Source organism: Scomber scombrus, chromosome 10, assembly GCF_963691925.1.
Source record: "Scomber scombrus chromosome 10, fScoSco1.1, whole genome shotgun sequence".
Taxonomy (NCBI): Eukaryota; Metazoa; Chordata; class Actinopteri; order Scombriformes; family Scombridae; genus Scomber; species Scomber scombrus.
Genome location: NC_084979.1, coordinates 2,537,672 through 2,560,699, shown reverse-complemented (window position 1 = coordinate 2,560,699; position 23,028 = coordinate 2,537,672). Strand labels below are relative to the sequence as shown.

At 49.6% G+C, this 23,028-nt stretch overlaps 46 non-coding genes and 1 pseudogene across 46 annotated transcripts; all 47 read right to left on the bottom strand.

Annotated features, from left to right (window-relative positions):
• Window positions 1-156: 156 nt before the first annotated feature.
• On the bottom strand, window positions 157-275 carry LOC133989251 (5S ribosomal RNA). The gene has a single exon (XR_009926417.1). It is a non-coding gene; the product is annotated as a 5S ribosomal RNA (ribosomal RNA).
• A 369-nt stretch (window positions 276-644) lies between these two features.
• Window positions 645-763, bottom strand: LOC133988644 (5S ribosomal RNA). Its single transcript, XR_009925844.1, has one exon. It is a non-coding gene; the product is annotated as a 5S ribosomal RNA (ribosomal RNA).
• A 369-nt stretch (window positions 764-1,132) lies between these two features.
• LOC133989250 (5S ribosomal RNA) lies at window positions 1,133-1,251 on the bottom strand. The gene has a single exon (XR_009926416.1). It is a non-coding gene; the product is annotated as a 5S ribosomal RNA (ribosomal RNA).
• Window positions 1,252-1,620: 369 nt separating this feature from the next.
• Window positions 1,621-1,739, bottom strand: LOC133989581 (5S ribosomal RNA). The gene has a single exon (XR_009926711.1). It is a non-coding gene; the product is annotated as a 5S ribosomal RNA (ribosomal RNA).
• Window positions 1,740-2,108: 369 nt separating this feature from the next.
• Window positions 2,109-2,227, bottom strand: LOC133989580 (5S ribosomal RNA). The gene has a single exon (XR_009926710.1). It is a non-coding gene; the product is annotated as a 5S ribosomal RNA (ribosomal RNA).
• A 369-nt stretch (window positions 2,228-2,596) lies between these two features.
• On the bottom strand, window positions 2,597-2,715 carry LOC133989028 (5S ribosomal RNA). The gene has a single exon (XR_009926206.1). It is a non-coding gene; the product is annotated as a 5S ribosomal RNA (ribosomal RNA).
• Window positions 2,716-3,084: 369 nt separating this feature from the next.
• On the bottom strand, window positions 3,085-3,203 carry LOC133989073 (5S ribosomal RNA). Its single transcript, XR_009926248.1, has one exon. It is a non-coding gene; the product is annotated as a 5S ribosomal RNA (ribosomal RNA).
• A 369-nt stretch (window positions 3,204-3,572) lies between these two features.
• On the bottom strand, window positions 3,573-3,691 carry LOC133989779 (5S ribosomal RNA). Its single transcript, XR_009926899.1, has one exon. It is a non-coding gene; the product is annotated as a 5S ribosomal RNA (ribosomal RNA).
• Window positions 3,692-4,058: 367 nt separating this feature from the next.
• On the bottom strand, window positions 4,059-4,177 carry LOC133989777 (5S ribosomal RNA). The gene has a single exon (XR_009926897.1). It is a non-coding gene; the product is annotated as a 5S ribosomal RNA (ribosomal RNA).
• A 369-nt stretch (window positions 4,178-4,546) lies between these two features.
• LOC133989156 (5S ribosomal RNA) lies at window positions 4,547-4,665 on the bottom strand. The gene has a single exon (XR_009926327.1). It is a non-coding gene; the product is annotated as a 5S ribosomal RNA (ribosomal RNA).
• Window positions 4,666-5,034: 369 nt separating this feature from the next.
• LOC133988545 (5S ribosomal RNA) lies at window positions 5,035-5,153 on the bottom strand. The gene has a single exon (XR_009925751.1). It is a non-coding gene; the product is annotated as a 5S ribosomal RNA (ribosomal RNA).
• A 362-nt stretch (window positions 5,154-5,515) lies between these two features.
• Window positions 5,516-5,634, bottom strand: LOC133989776 (5S ribosomal RNA). The gene has a single exon (XR_009926896.1). It is a non-coding gene; the product is annotated as a 5S ribosomal RNA (ribosomal RNA).
• Window positions 5,635-6,003: 369 nt separating this feature from the next.
• Window positions 6,004-6,122, bottom strand: LOC133989775 (5S ribosomal RNA). The gene has a single exon (XR_009926895.1). It is a non-coding gene; the product is annotated as a 5S ribosomal RNA (ribosomal RNA).
• A 367-nt stretch (window positions 6,123-6,489) lies between these two features.
• Window positions 6,490-6,608, bottom strand: LOC133988590 (5S ribosomal RNA). The gene has a single exon (XR_009925793.1). It is a non-coding gene; the product is annotated as a 5S ribosomal RNA (ribosomal RNA).
• A 369-nt stretch (window positions 6,609-6,977) lies between these two features.
• On the bottom strand, window positions 6,978-7,096 carry LOC133989774 (5S ribosomal RNA). Its single transcript, XR_009926894.1, has one exon. It is a non-coding gene; the product is annotated as a 5S ribosomal RNA (ribosomal RNA).
• Window positions 7,097-7,456: 360 nt separating this feature from the next.
• Window positions 7,457-7,575, bottom strand: LOC133989773 (5S ribosomal RNA). Its single transcript, XR_009926893.1, has one exon. It is a non-coding gene; the product is annotated as a 5S ribosomal RNA (ribosomal RNA).
• A 369-nt stretch (window positions 7,576-7,944) lies between these two features.
• On the bottom strand, window positions 7,945-8,063 carry LOC133989548 (5S ribosomal RNA). The gene has a single exon (XR_009926680.1). It is a non-coding gene; the product is annotated as a 5S ribosomal RNA (ribosomal RNA).
• A 369-nt stretch (window positions 8,064-8,432) lies between these two features.
• On the bottom strand, window positions 8,433-8,551 carry LOC133988583 (5S ribosomal RNA). Its single transcript, XR_009925787.1, has one exon. It is a non-coding gene; the product is annotated as a 5S ribosomal RNA (ribosomal RNA).
• A 370-nt stretch (window positions 8,552-8,921) lies between these two features.
• Window positions 8,922-9,040, bottom strand: LOC133989771 (5S ribosomal RNA). The gene has a single exon (XR_009926891.1). It is a non-coding gene; the product is annotated as a 5S ribosomal RNA (ribosomal RNA).
• Window positions 9,041-9,409: 369 nt separating this feature from the next.
• On the bottom strand, window positions 9,410-9,528 carry LOC133989770 (5S ribosomal RNA). Its single transcript, XR_009926890.1, has one exon. It is a non-coding gene; the product is annotated as a 5S ribosomal RNA (ribosomal RNA).
• Window positions 9,529-9,897: 369 nt separating this feature from the next.
• LOC133989769 (5S ribosomal RNA) lies at window positions 9,898-10,016 on the bottom strand. Its single transcript, XR_009926889.1, has one exon. It is a non-coding gene; the product is annotated as a 5S ribosomal RNA (ribosomal RNA).
• A 369-nt stretch (window positions 10,017-10,385) lies between these two features.
• LOC133989263 (5S ribosomal RNA) lies at window positions 10,386-10,505 on the bottom strand. The gene has a single exon (XR_009926428.1). It is a non-coding gene; the product is annotated as a 5S ribosomal RNA (ribosomal RNA).
• Window positions 10,506-10,874: 369 nt separating this feature from the next.
• On the bottom strand, window positions 10,875-10,993 carry LOC133988945 (5S ribosomal RNA). The gene has a single exon (XR_009926128.1). It is a non-coding gene; the product is annotated as a 5S ribosomal RNA (ribosomal RNA).
• A 362-nt stretch (window positions 10,994-11,355) lies between these two features.
• Window positions 11,356-11,474, bottom strand: LOC133989385 (5S ribosomal RNA; annotated as a pseudogene).
• A 533-nt stretch (window positions 11,475-12,007) lies between these two features.
• LOC133989768 (5S ribosomal RNA) lies at window positions 12,008-12,126 on the bottom strand. The gene has a single exon (XR_009926888.1). It is a non-coding gene; the product is annotated as a 5S ribosomal RNA (ribosomal RNA).
• A 369-nt stretch (window positions 12,127-12,495) lies between these two features.
• On the bottom strand, window positions 12,496-12,614 carry LOC133989767 (5S ribosomal RNA). The gene has a single exon (XR_009926887.1). It is a non-coding gene; the product is annotated as a 5S ribosomal RNA (ribosomal RNA).
• Window positions 12,615-12,976: 362 nt separating this feature from the next.
• Window positions 12,977-13,095, bottom strand: LOC133988997 (5S ribosomal RNA). Its single transcript, XR_009926177.1, has one exon. It is a non-coding gene; the product is annotated as a 5S ribosomal RNA (ribosomal RNA).
• A 370-nt stretch (window positions 13,096-13,465) lies between these two features.
• Window positions 13,466-13,584, bottom strand: LOC133989024 (5S ribosomal RNA). Its single transcript, XR_009926202.1, has one exon. It is a non-coding gene; the product is annotated as a 5S ribosomal RNA (ribosomal RNA).
• Window positions 13,585-13,953: 369 nt separating this feature from the next.
• LOC133989164 (5S ribosomal RNA) lies at window positions 13,954-14,072 on the bottom strand. The gene has a single exon (XR_009926334.1). It is a non-coding gene; the product is annotated as a 5S ribosomal RNA (ribosomal RNA).
• A 369-nt stretch (window positions 14,073-14,441) lies between these two features.
• LOC133988660 (5S ribosomal RNA) lies at window positions 14,442-14,560 on the bottom strand. Its single transcript, XR_009925859.1, has one exon. It is a non-coding gene; the product is annotated as a 5S ribosomal RNA (ribosomal RNA).
• Window positions 14,561-14,929: 369 nt separating this feature from the next.
• Window positions 14,930-15,048, bottom strand: LOC133988597 (5S ribosomal RNA). Its single transcript, XR_009925800.1, has one exon. It is a non-coding gene; the product is annotated as a 5S ribosomal RNA (ribosomal RNA).
• A 362-nt stretch (window positions 15,049-15,410) lies between these two features.
• Window positions 15,411-15,529, bottom strand: LOC133988589 (5S ribosomal RNA). The gene has a single exon (XR_009925792.1). It is a non-coding gene; the product is annotated as a 5S ribosomal RNA (ribosomal RNA).
• A 455-nt stretch (window positions 15,530-15,984) lies between these two features.
• On the bottom strand, window positions 15,985-16,103 carry LOC133989766 (5S ribosomal RNA). Its single transcript, XR_009926886.1, has one exon. It is a non-coding gene; the product is annotated as a 5S ribosomal RNA (ribosomal RNA).
• A 369-nt stretch (window positions 16,104-16,472) lies between these two features.
• On the bottom strand, window positions 16,473-16,591 carry LOC133989365 (5S ribosomal RNA). Its single transcript, XR_009926527.1, has one exon. It is a non-coding gene; the product is annotated as a 5S ribosomal RNA (ribosomal RNA).
• A 369-nt stretch (window positions 16,592-16,960) lies between these two features.
• LOC133989764 (5S ribosomal RNA) lies at window positions 16,961-17,079 on the bottom strand. Its single transcript, XR_009926885.1, has one exon. It is a non-coding gene; the product is annotated as a 5S ribosomal RNA (ribosomal RNA).
• A 369-nt stretch (window positions 17,080-17,448) lies between these two features.
• LOC133989763 (5S ribosomal RNA) lies at window positions 17,449-17,567 on the bottom strand. Its single transcript, XR_009926884.1, has one exon. It is a non-coding gene; the product is annotated as a 5S ribosomal RNA (ribosomal RNA).
• A 369-nt stretch (window positions 17,568-17,936) lies between these two features.
• LOC133989219 (5S ribosomal RNA) lies at window positions 17,937-18,055 on the bottom strand. The gene has a single exon (XR_009926387.1). It is a non-coding gene; the product is annotated as a 5S ribosomal RNA (ribosomal RNA).
• A 369-nt stretch (window positions 18,056-18,424) lies between these two features.
• Window positions 18,425-18,543, bottom strand: LOC133989078 (5S ribosomal RNA). The gene has a single exon (XR_009926253.1). It is a non-coding gene; the product is annotated as a 5S ribosomal RNA (ribosomal RNA).
• A 369-nt stretch (window positions 18,544-18,912) lies between these two features.
• Window positions 18,913-19,031, bottom strand: LOC133989762 (5S ribosomal RNA). The gene has a single exon (XR_009926883.1). It is a non-coding gene; the product is annotated as a 5S ribosomal RNA (ribosomal RNA).
• Window positions 19,032-19,400: 369 nt separating this feature from the next.
• LOC133989761 (5S ribosomal RNA) lies at window positions 19,401-19,519 on the bottom strand. Its single transcript, XR_009926882.1, has one exon. It is a non-coding gene; the product is annotated as a 5S ribosomal RNA (ribosomal RNA).
• A 369-nt stretch (window positions 19,520-19,888) lies between these two features.
• On the bottom strand, window positions 19,889-20,007 carry LOC133989328 (5S ribosomal RNA). The gene has a single exon (XR_009926492.1). It is a non-coding gene; the product is annotated as a 5S ribosomal RNA (ribosomal RNA).
• A 369-nt stretch (window positions 20,008-20,376) lies between these two features.
• LOC133989032 (5S ribosomal RNA) lies at window positions 20,377-20,495 on the bottom strand. The gene has a single exon (XR_009926210.1). It is a non-coding gene; the product is annotated as a 5S ribosomal RNA (ribosomal RNA).
• Window positions 20,496-20,864: 369 nt separating this feature from the next.
• On the bottom strand, window positions 20,865-20,983 carry LOC133989196 (5S ribosomal RNA). The gene has a single exon (XR_009926365.1). It is a non-coding gene; the product is annotated as a 5S ribosomal RNA (ribosomal RNA).
• Window positions 20,984-21,353: 370 nt separating this feature from the next.
• Window positions 21,354-21,472, bottom strand: LOC133989273 (5S ribosomal RNA). Its single transcript, XR_009926438.1, has one exon. It is a non-coding gene; the product is annotated as a 5S ribosomal RNA (ribosomal RNA).
• A 369-nt stretch (window positions 21,473-21,841) lies between these two features.
• Window positions 21,842-21,960, bottom strand: LOC133989759 (5S ribosomal RNA). The gene has a single exon (XR_009926880.1). It is a non-coding gene; the product is annotated as a 5S ribosomal RNA (ribosomal RNA).
• Window positions 21,961-22,329: 369 nt separating this feature from the next.
• Window positions 22,330-22,448, bottom strand: LOC133989758 (5S ribosomal RNA). The gene has a single exon (XR_009926879.1). It is a non-coding gene; the product is annotated as a 5S ribosomal RNA (ribosomal RNA).
• Window positions 22,449-22,817: 369 nt separating this feature from the next.
• Window positions 22,818-22,936, bottom strand: LOC133988973 (5S ribosomal RNA). Its single transcript, XR_009926154.1, has one exon. It is a non-coding gene; the product is annotated as a 5S ribosomal RNA (ribosomal RNA).
• Between the last annotated feature and the right edge of the window lie 92 nt (window positions 22,937-23,028).

Sequence of the window (23,028 nt, the reverse complement as noted above, 5' to 3'; positions counted from 1 at the left end):
GGAACCCTCAAAACTACTTGGAAAGTGAGGCGTCTCAGTGCCACCTCTCTGCCCTGCATACACACACAGCTGGAATGATTGCAGCTTTGTTTCTCAACGCCCTGTGTGCGGTGATGGAGCAACAGCGCCCTCCTCTGGTGACAGCTGAGAGGAAAAAGCTTACAGCACCTGGTATTCCCAGGCGGTCTACCATCCGAGTACTAACCAGGCCCGAACCTGCTTAGCTTCCGAGATCAGACGAGATCGGGCGTGTTCAGGGTGGTGTGGCCGTAAGCGAGGAAACAGCCAGCAGAAAGCCCATTAAAAGATGCTGGGACACCACTGACAGTTCCTCTCACCATCTGAGTGGCGGATAATGGTGTCTCAGCCATCAAACACATGCTATACTTTAACATTACTTTCATAGGAATTGTTGTTTCCCAGGCTATTTGTGTACATGCGCTTATAAGATGATTGCAGGCTTTTAACAGGCTGTAACAGTGACAACAGGAACCCTCAAAACTACTTGGAAAGTGAGGCGTCTCATTGCCACCTCTCTGCCCTGCATACACACACAGCTGGAATGATTGCAGCTTTGTTTCTCAACGCCCTGTGTGCGGTGATGGAGCAACAGCGCCCTCCTCTGGTGACAGCTGAGAGGAAAAAGCTTACAGCACCTAGTATTCCCAGGCGGTCTCCCATCCAAGTACTAACCAGGCCCTACCCTGCTTAGCTTCCGAGATCAGACGAGATCGGGCGTGTTCAGGGTGGTGTGGCCGTAAGCGAGGAAACAGCCAGCAGAAAGCCCATTTAAAGATGCTGTGACACCACTGACAGTTCCTCTCACCATCTGAATGGCGGATAATGGTGTCTCAGCCATCAAACACATGCTATACTTTAACATTACTTTCATAGGAATTGTTGTTTCTCAGGCTATTTGTGTACATGCGCTTATAAGATGATTGCAGGCTTTTAACAGGCTGTAACAGTGAACACAGGAACCCTCAAAACTACTTGGAAAGTGAGGCGTCTCAGTGCCACCTCTCTGCCCTGCATACACACACAGCTGGAATGATTGCAGCTTTGTTTCTCAACGCCCTGTGTGCGGTGATGGAGCAACAGCGCCCTCCTCTGGTGACAGCTGAGAGGAAAAAGCTTACAGCACCTGGTATTCCCAGGCGGTCTACCATCCGAGTACTAACCAGGCCCGAACCTGCTTAGCTTCCGAGATCAGACGAGATCGGGCGTGTTCAGGGTGGTGTGGCCGTAAGCGAGGAAACAGCCAGCAGAAAGCCCATTAAAAGATGCTGGGACACCACTGACAGTTCCTCTCACCATCTGAGTGGCGGATAATGGTGTCTCAGCCATCAAACACATGCTATACTTTAACATTACTTTCATAGGAATTGTTGTTTCCCAGGCTATTTGTGTACATGCGCTTATAAGATGATTGCAGGCTTTTAACAGGCTGTAACAGTGACAACAGGAACCCTCAAAACTACTTGGAAAGTGAGGCGTCTCATTGCCACCTCTCTGCCCTGCATACACACACAGCTGGAATGATTGCAGCTTTGTTTCTCAACGCCCTGTGTGCGGTGATGGAGCAACAGCGCCCTCCTCTGGTGACAGCTGAGAGGAAAAAGCTTACAGCACCTGGTATTCCCAGGCGGTCTCCCATCCAAGTACTAACCAGGCCCTACCCTGCTTAGCTTCCGAGATCAGACGAGATCGGGCGTGTTCAGGGTGGTGTGGCCGTAAGCGAGGAAACAGCCAGCAGAAAGCCCATTTAAAGATGCTGTGACACCACTGACAGTTCCTCTCACCATCTGAGTGGCGGATAATGGTGTCTCAGCCATCAAACACATGCTATACTTTAACATTACTTTCATAGGAATTGTTGTTTCCCAGGCTATTTGTGTACATGCGCTTATAAGATGATTGCAGGCTTTTAACAGGCTGTAACAGTGACAACAGGAACCCTCAAAACTACTTGGAAAGTGAGGCGTCTCATTGCCACCTCTCTGCCCTGCATACACACACAGCTGGAATGATTGCAGCTTTGTTTCTCAACGCCCTGTGTGCGGTGATGGAGCAACAGCGCCCTCCTCTGGTGACAGCTGAGAGGAAAAAGCTTACAGCACCTGGTATTCCCAGGCGGTCTCCCATCCAAGTACTAACCAGGCCCTACCCTGCTTAGCTTCCGAGATCAGACGAGATCGGGCGTGTTCAGGGTGGTGTGGCCGTAAGCGAGGAAACAGCCAGCAGAAAGCCCATTTAAAGATGCTGTGACACCACTGACAGTTCCTCTCACCATCTGAGTGGCGGATAATGGTGTCTCAGCCATCAAACACATGCTATACTTTAACATTACTTTCATAGGAATTGTTGTTTCCCAGGCTATTTGTGTACATGCGCTTATAAGATGATTGCAGGCTTTTAACAGGCTGTAACAGTGACAAAAGGAACACTCAAAAATACTTGGAAAGTGAGGCGTCTCATTGCCACCTCTCTGCCCTGCATACACACACAGCTGGAATGATTGCAGCTTTGTTTCTCAACGCCCTGTGTGCGGTGATGGAGCAACAGCGCCCTCCTCTGGTGACAGCTGAGAGGAAAAAGCTTACAGCACCTGGTATTACCAGGCGGTCTCCCATCCAAGTACTAACCAGGCCCGACCCTGCTTAGCTTCCGAGATCAGACGAGATCGGGCGTGTTCAGGGTGGTGTGGCCGTAAGCGAGGAAACAGCCAGGAGAAAGCCCATTTAAAGATGCTGTGACCCCACTGACAGTTCCTCTCACCATCTGAGTGGCGGATAATGGTGTCTCAGCCATCAAACACATGCTATACTTTAACATTACTTTCATAGGAATAGTTGTTTCTCAGGCTATTTGTGTACATGCGCTTATAAGATGATTGCAGGCTTTTAACAGGCTGTAACAGTGACAGCAGGAACACTCAAAACTACTTGGAAAGTGGGGTGTCTCAGTGCCACCTCTCTGCCCTTCATACACACACAGCTGGAATGATTGCAGCTTTGTTTCTCAACGCCCTGTGTGCGGTGATGGAGCAACAGCGCCCTCCTCTGGTGACAGCTGAGAGGAAAAAGCTTAGAGCACCTGGTATTCCCAGGCGGTCTCCCATCCAAGTACTAACCAGGCCCGACCCTGCTTAGCTTCCGAGATCAGACGAGATCGGGCGTGTTCAGGGTGGTGTGGCCGTAAGCGAGGAAACAGCCAGCAGAAAGCCCATTTAAAGATGCTGTGACACCACTGACAGTTCCTCTCACCATCTGAGTGGCGGATAATGGTGTCTCAGCCATCAAACACATGCTATACTTTAACATTACTTTCATAGGAATAGTTGTTTCTCAGGCTATTTGTGTACATGCGCTTATAAGATGATTGCAGGCTTTTAACAGGCTGTAACAGTGACAACAAGAACACTCAAAACTACTTGGAAAGTGAGGCGTCTCATTGCCACCTCTCTGCCCTGCATACACACACAGCTGGAATGATTGCAGCTTTGTTTCTCAACGCCCTGTGTGCGGTGATGGAGCAACAGCGCCCTACTCTGGTGACAGCTGAGAGGAAAAAGCTTACAGCACCTGGTATTCCCAGGCGGTCTCCCATCCAAGTACTAACCAGGCCCGACCCTGCTTAGCTTCCGAGATCAGACGAGATCGGGCGTGTTCAGGGTGGTGTGGCCGTAAGCGAGGAAACAGCCAGCAGAAAGCCCATTTAAAGATGCTGTGACACCACTGACAGTTCCTCTCACCATCTGAGTGGCGGATAATGGTGTCTCAGCCATCAAACACATGCTATACTTTAACATTACTTTCATAGGAATAGTTCTTTCTCAGGCTATGTGTACATGCGCTTATAAGATGATTGCAGGCTTTTAACAGGCTGTAACAGTGACAACAGGAACACTCAAAACTACTTGGAAAGTGGGGTGTCTCAGTGCCACCTCTCTGCCCTTCATACACACACAGCTGGAATGATTGCAGCTTTGTTTCTCAACGCCCTGTGTGCGGTGATGGAGCAACAGCCCCCTCCTCTGGTGACAGCTGAGAGGAAAAAGCTTACAGCACCTGGTATTCCCAGGCGGTCTCCCATCCAAGTACTAACCAGGCCCGACCCTGCTTAGCTTCCGAGATCAGACGAGATCGGGCGTGTTCAGGGTGGTGTGGCCGTAAGCGAGGAAACAGCCAGCAGAAAGCCCATTTAAAGATGCTGTGACACCACTGACAGTTCCTCTCACCATCTGAGTGGCGGATAATGGTGTCTCAGCCATCAAACACATGCTATACTTTAACATTACTTTCATAGGAATTGTTGTTTCTCAGGCTATTTGTGTACATGCGCTTATAAGATGATTGCAGGCTTTTAACAGGCTGTAACAGTGAACACAGGAACCCTCAAAACTACTTGGAAAGTGAGGCGTCTCATTGCCACCTCTCTGCCCTGCATACACACACAGCTGGAATGATTGCAGCTTTGTTTCTCAACGCCCTGTGTGTGGTGATGGAGCAACAGCGCCCTCCTCTGGTGACAGCTGAGAGGAAAAAGCTTACAGCACCTGGTATTCCCAGGCGGTCTCCCATCCAAGTACTAACCAGGCCCGACCCTGCTTAGCTTCCGAGATAAGACGAGATCGGGCGTGTTCAGGGTGGTGTGGCCGTAAGCGAGGAAACAGCCAGCAGAAAGCCCATTTAAAGATGCTGTGACACCACTGACAGTTCCTCTCACCATCTGAGTGGCGGATAATGGTGTCTCAGCCATCAAACACATGCTATACTTTAACATTACTTTCATAGGAATAGTTGTTTCTCAGGCTATTTGTGTACATGCGCTTATAAGATGATTGCAGGCTTTTAACAGGCTGTAACAGTGACAGCAGGAACACTCAAAACTACTTGGAAAGTGGGGTGTCTCAGTGCCACCTCTCTGCCCTTCATACACACACAGCTGGAATGATTGCAGCTTTGTTTCTCAACGCCCTGTGTGCGGTGATGGAGCAACAGCGCCCTCCTCTGGTGACAGCTGAGAGGAAAAAGCTTACAGCACCTGGTATTCCCAGGCGGTCTCCCATCCAAGTACTAACCAGGCCCGACCCTGCTTAGCTTCCGAGATCAGACGAGATCGGGCGTGTTCAGGGTGGTGTGGCTGTAAGCGAGGAAACAGCCAGCAGAAAGCCCATTTAAAGATGCTGTGACACCACTCCTCTCACCATCTGAGTGGCGGATAATGGTGTCTCAGCCATCAAACACATGCTATACTTTAACATTACTTTCATAGGAATAGTTGTTTCTCAGGCTATTTGTGTACATGCGCTTATAAGATGATTGCAGGCTTTTAACAGGCTGTAACAGTGACAGCAGGAACCCTCAAAACTACTTGGAAAGTGGGGTGTCTCAGTGCCACCTCTCTGCCCTTCATACACACACAGCTGGAATGATTGCAGCTTTGTTTCTCAACGCCCTGTGTGCGGTGATGGAGCAACAGCGCCCTCCTCTGGTGACAGCTGAGAGGAAAAAGCTTACAGCACCTGGTATTCCCAGGCGGTCTCCCATCCAAGTACTAACCAGGCCCGACCCTGCTTAGCTTCCGAGATCAGACGAGATCGGGCGTGTTCAGGGTGGTGTGGCCGTAAGCGAGGAAACAGCCAGCAGAAAGCCCATTTAAAGATGCTGTGACACCACTGACAGTTCCTCTCACCATCTGAGTGGCGGATAATGGTGTCTCAGCCATCAAACACATGCTATACTTTAACATTACTTTCATAGGAATTGTTGTTTCTCAGGCTATTTGTGTACATGCGCTTATAAGATGATTGCAGGCTTTTAACAGGCTGTAACAGTGACAACAAGAACACTCAAAACTACTTGGAAAGTGAGGCGTCTCATTGCCACCTCTCTGCCCTGCATACACACACAGCTGGAATGATTGCAGCTTTGTTTCTCAACGCCCTGTGTGCGGTGATGGAGCAACAGCGCCCTCCTCTGGTGACAGCTGAGAGGAAAAAGCTTACAGCACCTGGTATTCCCAGGCGGTCTCCCATCCAAGTACTAACCAGGCCCGACCCTGCTTAGCTTCCGAGATCAGACGAGATCGGGCGTGTTCAGGGTGGTGTGGCCGTAAGCGAGGAAACAGCCAGCAGAAAGCCCATTTAAAGATGCTGTGACACCACTGACAGTTCCTCTCACCATCTGAGTGGCGGATAATGGTGTCTCAGCCATCAAACACATGCTATACTTTAACATTACTTTCATAGGAATAGTTCTTTCTCAGGCTATGTGTACATGCGCTTATAAGATGATTGCAGGCTTTTAACAGGCTGTAACAGTGACAACAGGAAAACTCAAAACTACTTGGAAAGTGGGGTGTCTCAGTGCCACCTCTCTGCCCTTCATACACACACAGCTGGAATGATTGCAGCTTTGTTTCTCAACGCCCTGTGTGCGGTGATGGAGCAACAGCGCCCTCCTCTGGTGACAGCTGAGAGGAAAAAGCTTACAGCACCTGGTATTCCCAGGCGGTCTCCCATCCAAGTACTAACCAGGCCCGACCCTGCTTAGCTTCCGAGATCAGACGAGATCGGGCGTGTTCAGGGTGGTGTGGCCGCAAGCGAGGAAACAGCCAGCAGAAAGCCCATTTAAAGATGCTGTGACACCACTGACAGTTCCTCTCACCATCTGAGTGGCGGATAATGGTGTCTCAGCCATCAAACACATGCTATATTTTAACATTACTTTCATAGGAATTGTTGTTTCTCAGGCTATTTGTGTACATGCGCTTATAAGATGATTGCAGGCTTTTAACAGGCTGTAACAGTGACAACAAGAACCCTCAAAACTACTTGGAAAGTGAGGCGTCTCATTGCCACCTCTCTGCCCTGCATACACACACAGCTGGAATGATTGCAGCTTTGTTTCTCAACGCCCTGTGTGCGGTGATGGAGCAACAGCGCCCTCCTCTGGTGACAGCTGAGAGGAAAAAGCTTACAGCACCTGGTATTCCCAGGCGGTCTCCCATCCAAGTACTAACCAGGCCCGACCCTGCTTAGCTTCCGAGATCAGACGAGATCGGGCGTGTTCAGGGTGGTGTGGCCGTAAGCGAGGAAACAGCCAGCAGAAAGCCCATTTAAAGATGCTGTGACACCACTGACAGTTCCTCTCACCATCTGAGTGGCGGATAATGGTGTCTCAGCCATCAAACACATGCTATACTTTAACATTATTTTCATAGGAATTGTTGTTTCTCAGGCTATTTGTGTAGATGCGCTATTGCAGGCTTTTAACAGGCTGTAACAGTGACAGCAGGAACCCTCAAAACTACTTGGAAAGTGAGGCGTCTCATTGCCACCTCTCTGCCCTGCATACACACACAGCTGGAATGATTGCAGCTTTGTTTCTCAACGCCCTGTGTGCGGTGATGGAGCAACAGCGCCCTCCTCTGGTGACAGCTGAGAGGAAAAAGCTTACAGCACCTGGTATTCCCAGGCGGTCTCCCATCCAAGTACTAACCAGGCCCGACCCTGCTTAGCTTCCGAGATCAGACGAGATCGGGCGTGTTCAGGGTGGTGTGGCCGTAAGCGAGGAAACAGCCAGCAGAAAGCCCATTTAAAGATGCTGTGACACCACTGACAGTTCCTCTCACCATCTGAGTGGCGGATAATGGTGTCTCAGCCATCAAACACATGCTATACTTTAACATTACTTTCATAGGAATTGTTGTTTCTCAGGCTATTTGTGTACATGCGCTTATAAGATGATTGCAGGCTTTTAACAGGCTGTAACAGTGACAACAAGAACCCTCAAAACTACTTGGAAAGTGAGGCGTCTCATTGCCACCTCTCTGCCCTGCATACACACACAGCTGGAATGATTGCAGCTTTGTTTCTCAACGCCCTGTGTGCGGTGATGGAGCAACAGCGCCCTCCTCTGGTGACAGCTGAGAGGAAAAAGCTTACAGCACCTGGTATTCCCAGGCGGTCTCCCATCCAAGTACTAACCAGGCCCGACCCTGCTTAGCTTCCGAGATCAGATGAGATCGGGCGTGTTCAGGGTGGTGTGGCCGTAAGCGAGGAAACAGCCAGCAGAAAGCCCATTTAAAGATGCTGTGACACCACTGACAGTTCCTCTCACCATCTGAGTGGCGGATAATGGTGTCTCAGCCATCAAACACATGCTATACTTTAACATTACTTTCATAGGAATTGTTGTTTCTCAGGCTATTTGTGTACATGCGCTTATAAGATGATTGCAGGCTTTTAACAGGCTGTAACAGTGACAACAAGAACACTCAAAACTACTTGGAAAGTGGGGTGTCTCAGTGCCACCTCTCTGCCCTTCATACACACACAGCTGGAATGATTGCAGCTTTGTTTCTCAAAGCCCTGTGTGCGGTGATGGAGCAACAGCGCCCTCCTCTGGTGACAGCTGAGAGGAAAAAGCTTACAGCACCTGGTATTCCCAGGCGGTCTCCCATCCAAGTACTAACCAGGCCCGACCCTGTTTAGCTTCCGAGATCAGACGAGATCGGGCGTGTTCAGGGTGGTGTGGCCGTAAGCGAGGAAACAGCCAGTAGGAAAGCCCATTTGAAGATGCTGTGACACCACTGACAGTTCCTCTCACCATCTGAGTGGCGGATAATGGTGTCTCAGCCATCAAACACATGCTATATTTTAACATTACTTTCATAGGAATTGTTGTTTCTCAGGCTATTTGTGTACATGCGCTTATAAGATGATTGCAGGTTTTTAACAGGCTGTAACAGTGAACACAGGAACCCTCAAAACTACTTGGAAAGTGAGGCGTCTCATTGCCACCTCTCTGCCCTGCATACACACACAGCTGGAATGATTGCAGCTTTGTTTCTCAACGCCCTGTGTGCGGTGATGGAGCAACAGCGCCCTCCTCTGGTGACAGCTGAGAGGAAAAAGCTTACAGCACCTGGTATTCCCAGGCGGTCTCCCATCCAAGTACTAACCAGGCCCGACCCTGCTTAGCTTCCGAGATCAGACGAGATCGGGCGTGTTCAGGGTGGTGTGGCCGTAAGCGAGGAAACAGCCAGCAGAAAGCCCATTTAAAGATGCTGTGACACCACTGACAGTTCCTCTCACCATCTGAGTGGCGGATAATGGTGTCTCAGCCATCAAACACATGCTATACTTTAACATTACTTTCATAGGAATAGTTGTTTCTCAGGCTATTTGTGTACATGCGCTTATAAGATGATTGCAGGCTTTTAACAGGCTGTAACAGTGACAGCAGGAACACTCAAAACTACTTGGAAAGTGGGGTGTCTCAGTGCCACCTCTCTGCCCTTCATACACACACAGCTGGAATGATTGCAGCTTTGTTTCTCAACGCCCTGTTTGCGGTGATGGAGCAACAGCGCCCTCCTCTGGTGACAGCTGAGAGGAAAAAGCTTACAGCACCTGGTATTCCCAGGCGGTCTCCCATCCAAGTACTAACCAGGCCCGACCCTGCTTAGCTTCCGAGATCAGACGAGATCGGGCGTGTTCAGGGTGGTGTGGCCGTAAGCGAGTAAACAGCCAGCAGAAAGCCCATTTAAAGATGCTGTGACACCACTGACAGTTCCTCTCACCATCTGAGTGGCGGATAATGGTGTCTCAGCCATCAAACACATGCTATACTTTAACATTACTTTCATAGGAATAGTTGTTTCTCAGGCTATTTGTGTACATGCGCTTATAAGATGATTGCAGGCTTTTAACAGGCTGTAACAGTGACAGCAGGAACACTCAAAACTACTTGGAAAGTGGGGTGTCTCAGTGCCACCTCTCTGCCCTTCATACACACACAGCTGGAATGATTGCAGCTTTGTTTCTCAACGCCCTGTGTGCGGTGATGGAGCAACAGCGCCCTCCTCTGGTGACAGCTGAGAGGAAAAAGCTTACAGCACCTGGTATTCCCAGGCGGTCTCCCATCCAAGTACTAACCAGGCCCGACCCTGCTTAGCTTCCGAGATCAGACGAGATCGGGCGTGTTCAGGGTGGTGTGGCCGTAAGCGAGGAAACAGCCAGCAGAAAGCCCATTTAAAGATGCTGTGACACCACTGACAGTTCCTCTCACCATCTGAGTGGCGGATAATGGTGTCTCAGCCATCAAACACATGCTACACTTTAACATTACTTTCATAGGAATTGTTGTTTCTCAGGCTATTTGTGTACATGCGCTTATAAGATGATTGCAGGCTTTTAACAGGCTGTAACAGTGACAACAGGAACCCTCAAAACTACTTGGAAAGTGAGGCGTCTCAGTGCCACCTCTCTGCCCTGCATACACACACAGCTGGAATGATTGCAGCTTTGTTTCTCAACGCCCTGTGTGCGGTGATGGAGCAACAGCGCCCTCCTCTGGTGACAGCTGAGAGGAAAAAGCTTACAGCACCTGGTATTCCCAGGCGGTCTCCCATCCAAGTACTAACCAGGCCCGACCCTGCTTAGCTTCCAGAGATCAGACGAGATCGGGCGTGTTCAGGGTGGTGTGGCCGTAAGCGAGGAAACAGCCAGCAGAAAGCCCATTTAAAGATGCTGTGACACCACTGACAGTTCCTCTCACCATCTGAGTGGCGGATAATGGTGTCTCAGCCATCAAACACATGCTATACTTTAACATTACTTTCATAGGAATAGTTGTTTCTCAGGCTATTTGTGTACATGCGCTTATAAGATGATTGCAGGCTTTTAACAGGCTGTAACAGTGACAGCAGGAACACTCAAAACTACTTGGAAAGTGGGGTGTCTCAGTGCCACCTCTCTGCCCTTCATACACACACAGCTGGAATGATTGCAGCTTTGTTTCTCAACGCCCTGTGTGCGGTGATGGAGCAACAGCGCCCTCCTCTGGTGACAGCTGAGAGGAAAAAGCTTACAGCACCTGGTATTCCCAGGCGGTCTCCCATCCAAGTACTAACCAGGCCTGACCCTGCTTAGCTTCCGAGATCAGACGAGATCGGGCGTGTTCAGGGTGGTGTGGCCGTAAGCGAGGAAACAGCCAGCAGAAAGCCCATTTAAAAATGCTGTGACACCACTCCTCTCACCATCTGAGTGGCGGATAATGGTGTCTCAGCCATCAAACACATGCTATACTTTAACATTACTTTCATAGGAATTGTTGTTTCTCAGGCTATTTGTGTACATGCGCTTATAAGATGATTGCAGGCTTTTAACAGGCTGTAACAGTGAACACAGGAACCCTCAAAACTACTTGGAAAGTGAGGCGTCTCATTGCCACCTCTCTGCCCTGCATACACACACAGCTGGAATGATTGCAGCTTTGTTTCTCAACGCCCTGTGTGCGGTGATGGAGCAACAGCGCCCTCCTCTGGTGACAGCTGAGAGGAAAAAGCTTACAGCACCTGGTATTCCCAGGCTGTCTCCCATCGAAGTACTAACCAGGGCCTACCCTGCTTAGCTTCCGAGATCAGACGAGATTGGGCGTGTTCAGGTTGGTGTGGCCGTAAGCGAGGAAACAGCCAGCAGAAAGCCCATTTAAAGATGCTGTGACACCACTGACAGTTCCTCTCACCATCTGAGTGGCGGATAATGGTGTCTCAGCCATCAAACACATGCTATACTTTAACATTACTTTCATAGGAATAGTTGTTTCTCAGGCTATTTGTGTACATGCGCTTATAAGATGATTGCAGGCCCATTTAAAGATGCTGTGACACCACTGACAGTTCCTCTCACCATCTGAGTGGCGGATAATGGTGTCTCAGCCATCAAACACATGCTATACTTTAACATTACTTTCATAGGAATTGTTGTTTCTCAGGCTATTTGTGTATATGCGCTTATAAGATGATTGCAGGCTTTTAACAGGCTGTAACAGTGACAACAGGAACACTCAAAACTACTTGGAAAGTGGGGTGTCTCAGTGCCACCTCTCTGCCCTTCATACACACACAGCTGGAATGATTGCAGCTTTGTTTCTCAACGCCCTGTGTGCGGTGATGGAGCAACAGCGCCCTCCTCTGGTGACAGCTGAGAGGAAAAAGCTTACAGCACCTGGTATTCCCAGGCGGTCTCCCATCCAAGTACTAACCAGGCCCGACCCTGCTTAGCTTCCGAGATCAGACGAGATCGGGCGTGTTCAGGGTGGTGTGGCCGTAAGCAAGGAAACAGCCAGCAGAAAGCCCATTTAAAGATGCTGTGACACCACTGACAGTTCCTCTCACCATCTGAGTGGCGGATAATGGTGTCTCAGCCATCAAACACATGCTATACTTTAACATTACTTTCATAGGAATTGTTGTTTCTCAGGCTATTTGTGTACATGCGCTTATAAGATGATTGCAGGCTTTTAACAGGCTTCAACAGTGAACACAGGAACCCTCAAAACTACTTGGAAAGTGAGGCGTCTCATTGCCACCTCTCTGCCCTGCATACACACACAGCTGGAATGATTGCAGCTTTGTTTCTCAACGCCCTGTGTGCGGTGATGGAGCAACAGCGCCCTCCTCTGGTGACAGCTGAGAGGAAAAAGCTTACAGCACCTGGTATTCCCAGGCGGTCTCCCATCCAAGTACTAACCAGGCCCGACCCTGCTTAGCTTCCGAGATCAGACGAGATCGGGCGTGTTCAGGGTGGTGTGGCCGTAAGCGAGGAAACAGCCAGCAGAAAGCCCATTTAAAGATGCTGTGACACCACTCCTCTCACCATCTGAGTGGCGGATAATGGTGTCTCCGCCATCAAACACATGCTATACTTTAACATTACTTTCATAGGAATTGTTGTTTCTCAGGCTATTTGTGTACATGCGCTTATAAGATGATTGCAGGCTTTTAACAGGCTGTAACAGTGAACACAGGAACCCTCAAAACTACTTGGAAAGTGAGGCGTCTCATTGCCACCTCTCTGCCCTGCATACACACACAGTTGGAATGATTGCAGCTTTGTTTCTCAACGCCCTGTGTGCGGTGATGGAGCAACAGCGCCCTCCTCTGGTGACAGCTGAGAGGAAAAAGCTTACAGCACCTGGTATTCCCAGGCGGTCTCCCATCGAAGTACTAACCAGGGCCTACCCTGCTTAGCTTCCGAGATCAGACGAGATCGGGCGTGTTCAGGGTGGTGTGGCCGTAAGCGAGGAAACAGCCAGCAGAAAGCCCATTTAAAGATGCTGTGACCCCACTGACAGTTCCTCTCACCATCTGAGTGGCGGATAATGGTGTCTCAGCCATCAAACACATGCTATACTTTAACATTACTTTCATAGGAATTGTTGTTTCTCAGGCTATTTGTGTACATGCGCTTATAAGATGATTGCAGGCTTTTAACAGGCTGTAACAGTGACAACAGGAACCCTCAAAACTACTTGGAAAGTGAGGCGTCTCAGTGCCACCTCTCTGCCCTGCATACACACACAGCTTAGAATGATTGCAGCTTTGTTTCTCAACGCCCTGTGTGCGGTGATGGAGCAACAGCGCCCTCATCTGGTGACAGCTGAGAGGAAAAAGCTTACAGCACCTGGCATTCCCAGGCGGTCTCCCATGTAAGTACTAACCAGGCCCGACCCTGCTTAGCTTCCGAGATCAGACGAGATCGGGCGTGTTCAGGGTGGTGTGGCCGTAAGCGAGGAAACAGCCAGCAGAAAGCCCATTTAAAGATGCTGTGACACCACTGACAGTTCCTCTCACCATCTGAGTGGCGGATAATGGTGTCTCAGCCATCAAACACATGCTATACTTTAACATTACTTTCATAGGAATTGTTGTTTCTCAGGCTATTTGTGTACATGCGCTTATAAGATGATTGCAGGCTTTTAACAGGCTGTAACAGTGACAACAGGAACCCTCAAAACTACTTGGAAAGTGAGGCGTCTCAGTGCCACCTCTCTGCCCTGCATACACACACAGCTGGAATGATTGCAGCTTTGTTTCTCAACGCCCTGTGTGCGGTGATGGAGCAACAGCGCCCTCCTCTGGTGACAGCTGAGAGGAAAACGCTTACAGCACCTTGTATTCCCAGGCGGTCTCCCATCCAAGTACTAACCAGGCCCGACCCTGCTTAGCTTCCGAGATCAGACGAGATCGGGCGTGTTCAGGGTGGTGTGGCCGTAAGCGAGGAAACAGCCAGCAGAAAGCCCATTTAAAGATGCTGTGACCCCACTGACAGTTCCTCTCACCATCTGAGTGGCGGATAATGGTGTCTCAGCCATCAAACACATGCTATACTTTAACATTACTTTCATAGGAATTGTTGTTTCTCAGGCTATTTGTGTACATGCGCTTATAAGATGATTGCAGGCTTTTAACAGGCTGTAACAGTGACAACAGGAACCCTCAAAACTACTTGGAAAGTGAGGCGTCTAAGTGCCACCTCTCTGCCCTGCATCACACACAGCTTAGAATGATTGCAGCTTTGTTTCTCAACGCCCTGTGTGCGGTGATGGAGCAACAGCGCCCTCATCTGGTGACAGCTGAGAGGAAAAAGCTTACAGCACCTGGTATTCCCAGGCGGTCTCCCATGCAAGTACTAACCAGGCCCGACCCTGCTTAGCTTCCGAGATCAGACGAGATCGGGCGTATTCAGGGTGGTGTGGCCGTAAGCGAGGAAACAGCCAGCAGAAAGCCCATTTAAAGATGCTGTGACACCACTGACAGTTCCTCTCACCATCTGAGTGGCGGATAATGGTGTCTCAGCCATCAAACACATGCTATACTTTAACATTACTTTCATAGGAATTGTTTTTTCTCAGGCTATTTGTGTACATGCGCTTATAAGATGATTGCAGGCTTTTAACAGGCTGTAACAGTGACAGCAGGAACCCTCAAAACTACTTGGAAAGTGGGGTGTCTCAGTGCCACCTCTCTGCCCTTCATACACACACAGCTGGAATGATTGCAGCTTTGTTTCTCAACGCCCTGTGTGCGGTGATGAAGCAACAGCGCCCTCCTCTGGTGACAGCTGAGAGGAAAAAGCTTACAGCACCTGGTATTCCCAGGCGGTTTCCCATCCAAGTACTAACCAGGCCCGACCCTGCTTAGCTTCCGAGATCAGACGAGATCGGGCGTGTTCAGGGTGGTGTGGCCGTAAGCGAGGAAACAGCCAGCAGAAAGCCCATTTAAAGATGCTGTGACACCACTCCTCTCACCATCTGAGTGGCGGATAATGGTGTCTCAGCCATCAAACACATGCTATACTTTAACATTACTTTCATAGGAATTGTTGTTTCTCAGGCTATTTGTGTACATGCGCTTATAAGATGATTGCAGGCTTTTAACAGGCTGTAACAATGAACACAGGAACCCTCAAAACTACTTGGAAAGTGAGGCGTCTCATTGCCACCTCTCTGCCCTGCATACACACACAGCTGGAATGATTGCAGCTTTGTTTCTCAACGCCCTGTGTGCGGTGATGGAGCAACAGCGCCCTCCTCTGGTGACAGCTGAGAGGAAAAAGCTTACAGCACCTGGTATTCCCAGGCGGTCTCCCATCCAAGTACTAACCAGGCCCTACCCTGCTTAGCTTCCGAGATCAGACGAGATCAGGCGTGTTCAGGGTGGTGTGGCCGTAAGCGAGGAAACAGCCAGCAGAAAGCCCATTTAAAGATGCTGTGACCCCACTGACAGTTCCTCTCACCATCTGAGTGGCGGATAATGGTGTCTCAGCCATCAAACACATGCTATACTTTAACATTACTTTCATAGGAATTGTTGTTTCTCAGGCTATTTGTGTACATGCGCTTATAAGATGATTGCAGGCTTTTAACAGGCTGTAACAGTGACAACAGGAACCCTCAAAACTACTTGGAAAGTGAGGCGTCTCATTGCCACCTCTCTGCCCTGCATACACACACAGCTGGAATGATTGCAAGAGGAACCCTCAAAACTACTTGGAAAGTGAGGCGTCTCATTGCCACCTCTCTGCCCTGCATACACACACAGCTGGAATGATTGCAGCTTTGTTTCTCAACGCCCTGTGTGCGGTGATGGAGCAACAGCGCCCTCCTCTGGTGACAGCTGAGAGGAAAAAGCTTACAGCACCTGGTATTCCCAGGCGGTCTCCCATCCAAGTACTAACCAGGCCCGACCCTGCTTAGCTTCCGAGATCAGACGAGATCGGGCGTGTTCAGGGTGGTGTGGCCGTAAGCGAAGAAACAGCCAGCAGAAAGCCCATTTAAAGATGCTGTGACACCACTGACAGTTCCTCTCACCATCTGAGTGGCGGATAATGGTGTCTCTGCCATCAAACACATGCTATACTTGAACATTACTTTCATAGGAATTGTTGTTTCTCAGGCTATTTGTGTACATGCACTTATAAGATGATTGCAGGCTTTTAACAGGCTGTAACAGTGACAACAGGAACATTCAAAACTACTTGGAAAGTGGGGTGTCTCAGTGCCACCTCTCTGCCCTTCATACACACACAGCTGGAATGATTGCAGCTTTGTTTCTCAACGCCCTGTGTGCGGTGATGGAGCAACAGCGCCCTCCTCTGGTGACAGCTGAGAGGAAAAAGCTTACAGCACCTGGTATTCCTAGGCGGTCTCCCATCCAAGTACTAACCAGGCCCGACCCTGCTTAGGTTCCGAGATCAGACGAGATAGGGCGTGTTCAGGGTGGTGTGGCCGTAAGCGAGGAAACAGCCAGCAGAAAGCCCATTTGAAGATGCTGTGACACCACTGACAGTTCCTCTCACCATCTGAGTGGCGGATAATGGTGTCTCAGCCATCAAACACATGCTATATTTTAACATTACTTTCATAGGAATTGTTGTTTCTCAGGCTATTTGTGTACATGCGCTTATAAGATGATTGCAGGCTTTTAACAGGCTGTAACAGTGAACACAGGAACCCTCAAAACTACTTGGAAAGTGAGGCGTCTCATTGCCACCTCTCTGCCCTGCATACACACACAGCTGGAATGATTGCAGCTTTGTTTCTCAACGCCCTGTGTGCGGTGATGGAGCAACAGCGCCCTCCTCTGGTGACAGCTGAGAGGAAAAAGCTTACAGCACCTGGTATTCCCAGGCGGTCTCCCATCCAAGTACTAACCAGGCCCGACCCTGCTTAGCTTCCGAGATCAGACGAGATCGGGCGTGTTCAGGGTGGTGTGGCCGTAAGCGAGGAAACAGCCAGCAGAAAGCCCATTTAAAGATGCTGTGACACCACTGACAGTTCCTCTCACCATCTGAATGGCGGATAATGGTGTCTCAGCCATCAAACACATGCTATACTTTAACATTCCTTTCATAGGAATTGTTGTTTCTCAGGCTATTTGTGTACATGCGCTTATAAGATGATTGCAGGCTTTTAACAGGCTGTAACAGTGAACACAGGAACCCTCAAAACTACTTGGAAAGTGAGGCGTCTCAGTGCCACCTCTCTGCCCTGCATACACACACAGCTGGAATGATTGCAGCTTTGTTTCTCAACGCCCTGTGTGCGGTGATGGAGCAACAGCGCCCTCCTCTGGTGACAGCTGAGAGGAAAAAGCTTACAGCACCTGGTATTCCCAGGCGGTCTCCCATCCAAGTACTAACCAGGCCCGACCCTGCTTAGCTTCCGAGATCAGACGAGATCGGGCGTGTTCAGGGTGGTGTGGCCGTAAGCGAGGAAACAGCCAGCAGAAAGCCCATTTAAAGATGCTGTGACACCACTGACAGTTCCTCTCACCATCTGAGTGGCGGATAATGGTGTCTCAGCCATCAAACACATGCTATACTTTAACATTACTTTCATAGGAATTGTTGTTTCCCAGGCTATTTGTGTACATGCGCTTATAAGATGATTGCAGGCTTTTAACAGGCTGTAACAGTGACAATAGGAACCCTCAAAACTACTTGGAAAGTGAGGCGTCTCATTGCCACCTCTCTGCCCTGCATACACACACAGCTGGAATGATTGCAGCTTTGTTTCTCAACGCCCTGTGTGCGGTGATGGAGCAACAGCGCCCTCCTCTGGTGACAGCTGAGAGGAAAAAGCTTGCAGCACCTGGTATTCCCAGGCGGTCTCCCATCCAAGTACTAACCAGGCCCGACCCTACTTAGCTTCCGAGATCAGATGAGATCGGGCGTGTTCAGGGTGGCGTGGCCGTAAGCGAGGAAACAGCCAGCAGAAAGCCCATTTAAAGATGCTGTGACACCACTGACAGTTCCTCTCACCATCTGAGTGGCGGATAATGGTGTCTCAGCCATCAAACACATGCTATACTTTAACATTACATTCATAGGAATAGTTGTTTCTCAGGCTATTTGTGTACATGCGCTTATAAGATGATTGCAGGCTTTTAACAGGCTGTAACAGTGACAGCAGGAACACTCAAAACTACTTGGAAAGTGGGGTGTCTCAGTGCCACCTCTCTGCCCTTCATACACACACAGCTGGAATGATTGCAGCTTTGTTTCTCAACGCCCTGTGTGCGGTGATGGAGCAACAGCGCCCTCCTCTGGTGACAGCTGAGAGGAAAAAGCTTACAGCACCTGGTATTCCCAGGCAATCTCCCATCCAAGTACTAACCAGGCCCGACCCTGCTTAGCTTCCGAGATCAGACGAGATCGGGCGTGTTCAGGGTGGTGTGGCCGTAAGCGAGGAAACAGCCAGCAGAAAGCCCATTTAAAGATGCTGTGACCCCACTGACAGTTCCTCTCACCATCTGAGTGGCGGATAATGGTGTCTCAGCCATCAAACACAAGCTATACTTTAACATTACTTTCATAGGAATTGTTGTTTCTCAGGCTATTTGTGTACATGCGCTTATAAGATGATTGCAGACTTTTAACAGGCTGTAACAGTGAACACAGGAACCCTCAAAACTACTTGGAAAGTGAGGCGTCTCATTGCCACCTCTCTGCCCTGCATACACACACAGCTGGAATGATTGCAGCTTTGTTTCTCAACGCCCTGTGTGCGGTGATGGAGCAACAGCGCCCTCCTCTGGTGACAGCTGAGAGGAAAAAGCTTACAGCACCTGGTATTCCCAGGCGGTCTCCCATCCAAGTACTAACCAGGCCCGACCCTGCTTAGCTTCCGAGATCAGACGAGATCGGGCGTGTTCAGGGTGGTGTGGCCGTAAGCGAGGAAACAGCCAGCAGAAAGCCCATTTAAAGATGCTGTGACACCACTGACAGTTCCTCTCACCATCTGAGTGGCGGATAATGGTGTCTCAGCCATCAAACACAAGCTATACTTTAACATTACTTTCATAGGAATTGTTGTTTCTCAGGCTATTTGTGTACATGCGCTTATAAGATGATTGCAGACTTTTAACAGGCTGTAACAGTGAACACAGGAACCCTCAAAACTACTTGGAAAGTGAGGCGTCTCATTGCCACCTCTCTGCCCTGCATACACACACAGCTGGAATGATTGCAGCTTTGTTTCTCAACGCCCTGTGTGCGGTGATGGAGCAACAGCGCCCTCCTCTGGTGACAGCTGAGAGGAAAAAGCTTACAGCACCTGGTATTCCCAGGCGGTCTCCCATCCAAGTACTAACCAGGCCCGACCCTGCTTAGCTTCCGAGATCAGACGAGATCGGGCGTGTTCAGGGTGGTGTGGCCGTAAGCGAGGAAACAGCCAGCAGAAAGCCCATTTAAAGATGCTGTGACACCACTGACAGTTCCTCTCACCATCTGAGTGGCGGATAATGGTGTCTCAGCCATCAAACACATGCTATACTTTAACATTACTTTCATAGGAATTGTTGTTTCTCAGGCTATTTGTGTACATGCGCTTATAAGATGATTGCAGGCTTTTAACAGGCTGTAACAGTGAACACAGGAACCCTCAAAACTACTTGGAAAGTGAGGCGTCTCATTGCCACCTCTCTGCCCTGCATACACACACAGCTGGAATGATTGCAGCTTTGTTTCTCAACGCCCTGTGTGCGATGATGGAGCAACAGCACCCTCCTCTGGTGACAGCTGAGAGGAAAAAGCTTACAGCACCTGGTATTCCCAGGCGGTCTCCCATCCAAGTACTAACCAGGCCCGACCCTGCTTACCTTCCGAGATCAGACGAGATCTGGCGTGTTCAGGTTGGTGTGGCCGTAAGCGAGGAAACAGCCAGCAGAAAGCCCATTTAAAGATGCTGTGACACCACTGACAGTTCCTCTCACCATCTGAGTGGCGGATAATGGTGTCTCAGCCATCAAACACATGCTATACTTTAACATTACTTTCATAGGAATTGTTGTTTCTCAGGCTATTTGTGTACATGCGCTTATAAGATGATTGCAGGCTTTTAACAGGCTGTAACAATGAACACAGGAACCCTCAAAACTACTTGGAAAGTGAGGCGTCTCATTGCCACCTCTCTGCCCTGCATACACACACAGCTGGAATGATTGCAGCTATGTTTCTCAACGCCCTGTGTGCGGTGATGGAGCAACAGCGCCCTCCTCTGGTGACAGCTGAGAGGAAAAAGCTTACAGCACCTGATATTCCCAGGCGGTCTCCCATCCAAGTACTAACCAGGCCCTAACCTGCTTAGCTTCCGAGATCAGACGAGATCGGGCGTGTTCAGGGTGGTGTGGCCGTAAGCGAGGAAACAGCCAGCAGAAAGCCCATTTAAAGATGCTGTGACACCACTGACAGTTCCTCTCACCATCTGAATGGCGGATAATGGTGTCTCAGCCATCAAACACATGCTATACTTTAACATTCCTTTCATAGGAATTGTTGTTTCTCAGGCTATTTGTGTACATGCGCTTATAAGATGATTGCAGGCTTTTAACAGGCTGTAACAGTGAACACAGGAACCCTCAAAACTACTTGGAAAGTGAGGCGTCTCAGTGCCACCTCTCTGCCCTGCATACACACACAGCTGGAATGATTGCAGCTTTGTTTCTCAACGCCCTGTGTGCGGTGATGGAGCAACAGCGCCCTCCTCTGGTGACAGCTGAGAGGAAAAAGCTTACAGCACCTGGTATTCCCAGGCGGTCTACCATCCAAGTACTAACCAGGCCCGAACCTGCTTAGCTTCCGAGATCAGACGAGATCGGGCGTGTTCAGGGTGGTGTGGCCGTAAGCGAGGAAACAGCCAGCAGAAAGCCCATTAAAAGATGCTGGGACACCACTGACAGTTCCTCTCACCATCTGAGTGGCGGATAATGGTGTCTCAGCCATCAAACACATGCTATACTTTAACATTACTTTCATAGGAATTGTTGTTTCTCAGGCTATTTGTGTACATGCGCTTATAAGATGATTGCAGGCTTTTAACAGGCTGTAACAGTGAACACAGGAACCCTCAAAACTACTTGGAAAGTGAGGCGTCTCAGTGCCACCTCTCTGCCCTGCATACACACACAGCTTAGAATGATTGCAGCTTTGTTTCTCAACGCCCTGTGTGCGGTGATGGAGCAACAGCGCCCTCATCTGGTGACAGCTGAGAGGAAAAAGCTTACAGCACCTGGTATTCCCAGGCGGTCTCCCATGCAAGTACTAACCAGGCCGGACCCTGCTTAGCTTCCGAGATCAGACGAGATCGGGCGTGTTCAGGGTGGTGTGGCCGTAAGCGAGGAAACAGCCAGCAAAAAGCCCATTTAAAGATGCTGTGACACCACTGACAGTTCCTCTCACCATCTGAGTGGCGGATAATGGTGTCTCAGCCATCAAACACATGCTATACTTTAACATTACTTTCATAGGAATTGTTGTTTCTCAGGCTATTTGTGTACATGCGCTTATAAGATGATTGCAGGCTTTTAACAGGCTGTAACAGTGACAACAGGAACCCTCAAAACTACTTGGAAAGTGAGGCGTCTCATTGCCACCTCTCTGCCCTGCATACACACACAGCTGGAATGATTGCAGCTTTGTTTCTCAACGCCCTGTGTGCGGTGATGGAGCAACAGCGCCCTCCTCTGGTGACAGCTGAGAGGAAAAAGCTTACAGCACCTGGTATTCCCAGGCGGTCTCCCATCCAAGTACTAACCAGGCCCGACCCTGCTTAGCTTCCGAGATCAGACGAGATCGGGCGTGTTCAGGGTGGTGTGGCCGTAAGCGAGGAAACAGCCAGCAGAAAACCCATTTAAAGATGCTGTGACACCACTGACAGTTCCTCTCACCATCTGAGTGGCGGATAATGGTGTCTCAGCCATCAAACACATGCTATACTTTAACATTACTTTCATAGGAATAGTTGTTTCCCAGGCTATTTGTGTACATGCGCTTATAAGATGATTGCAGGCTTTTAACATGCTGTAACAGTGACAACAGGAACCCTCAAAACTACTTGGAAAGTGAGGCGTCTCATTGCCACCTCTCTGCCCTGCATACACACACAGCTGGAATGATTGCAGCTTTGTTTCTCAACGCCCTGTGTGCGGTGATGGAGCAACAGCGCCCTCCTCTGGTGACAGCTGAGAGGAAAAAGCTTACAGCACCTGGTATTCCCAGGCGGTCTCCCATCCAAGTACTAACCAGGCCCGACCCTGCTTAGCTTCCGAGATCAGACGAGATCGGGCGTGTTCAGGGTGGTGTGGCCGTAAGCGAGGAAACAGCCAGCAGAAAGCCCATTTAAAGATGCTGTGACCCCACTGACAGTTCCTCTCACCATCTGAGTGGCGGATAATGGTGTCTCAGCCATCAAACACATGCTATACTTTAACATTACTTTCATAGGAATTGTTGTTTCTCAGGCTATTTGTGTACATGCGCTTATAAGATGATTGCAGGCTTTTAACAGGCTGTAACAGTGAACACAGGAACCCTCAAAACTACTTGGAAAGTGAGGCGTCTCATTGCCACCTCTCTGCCCTGCATACACACACAGCTGGAATGATTGCAGCTTTGTTTCTCAACGCCCTGTGTGCGGTGATGGAGCAACAGCGCCCTCCTCTGGTGACAGCTGAGAGGAAAAAGCTTACAGCACCTGGTATTCCCAGGCGGTCTCCCATCCAAGTACTAACCAGGCCCGACCCTGCTTAGCTTCCGAGATCAGACGAGATCGGGCATGTTCAGGGTGGCGTGGCCGTAAGCGAGGAAACAGCCAGCAGAAAGCCCATTTAAAGATGCTGTGACACCACTGACAGTTCCTCTCACCATCTGAGTGGCGGATAATGGTGTCTAAG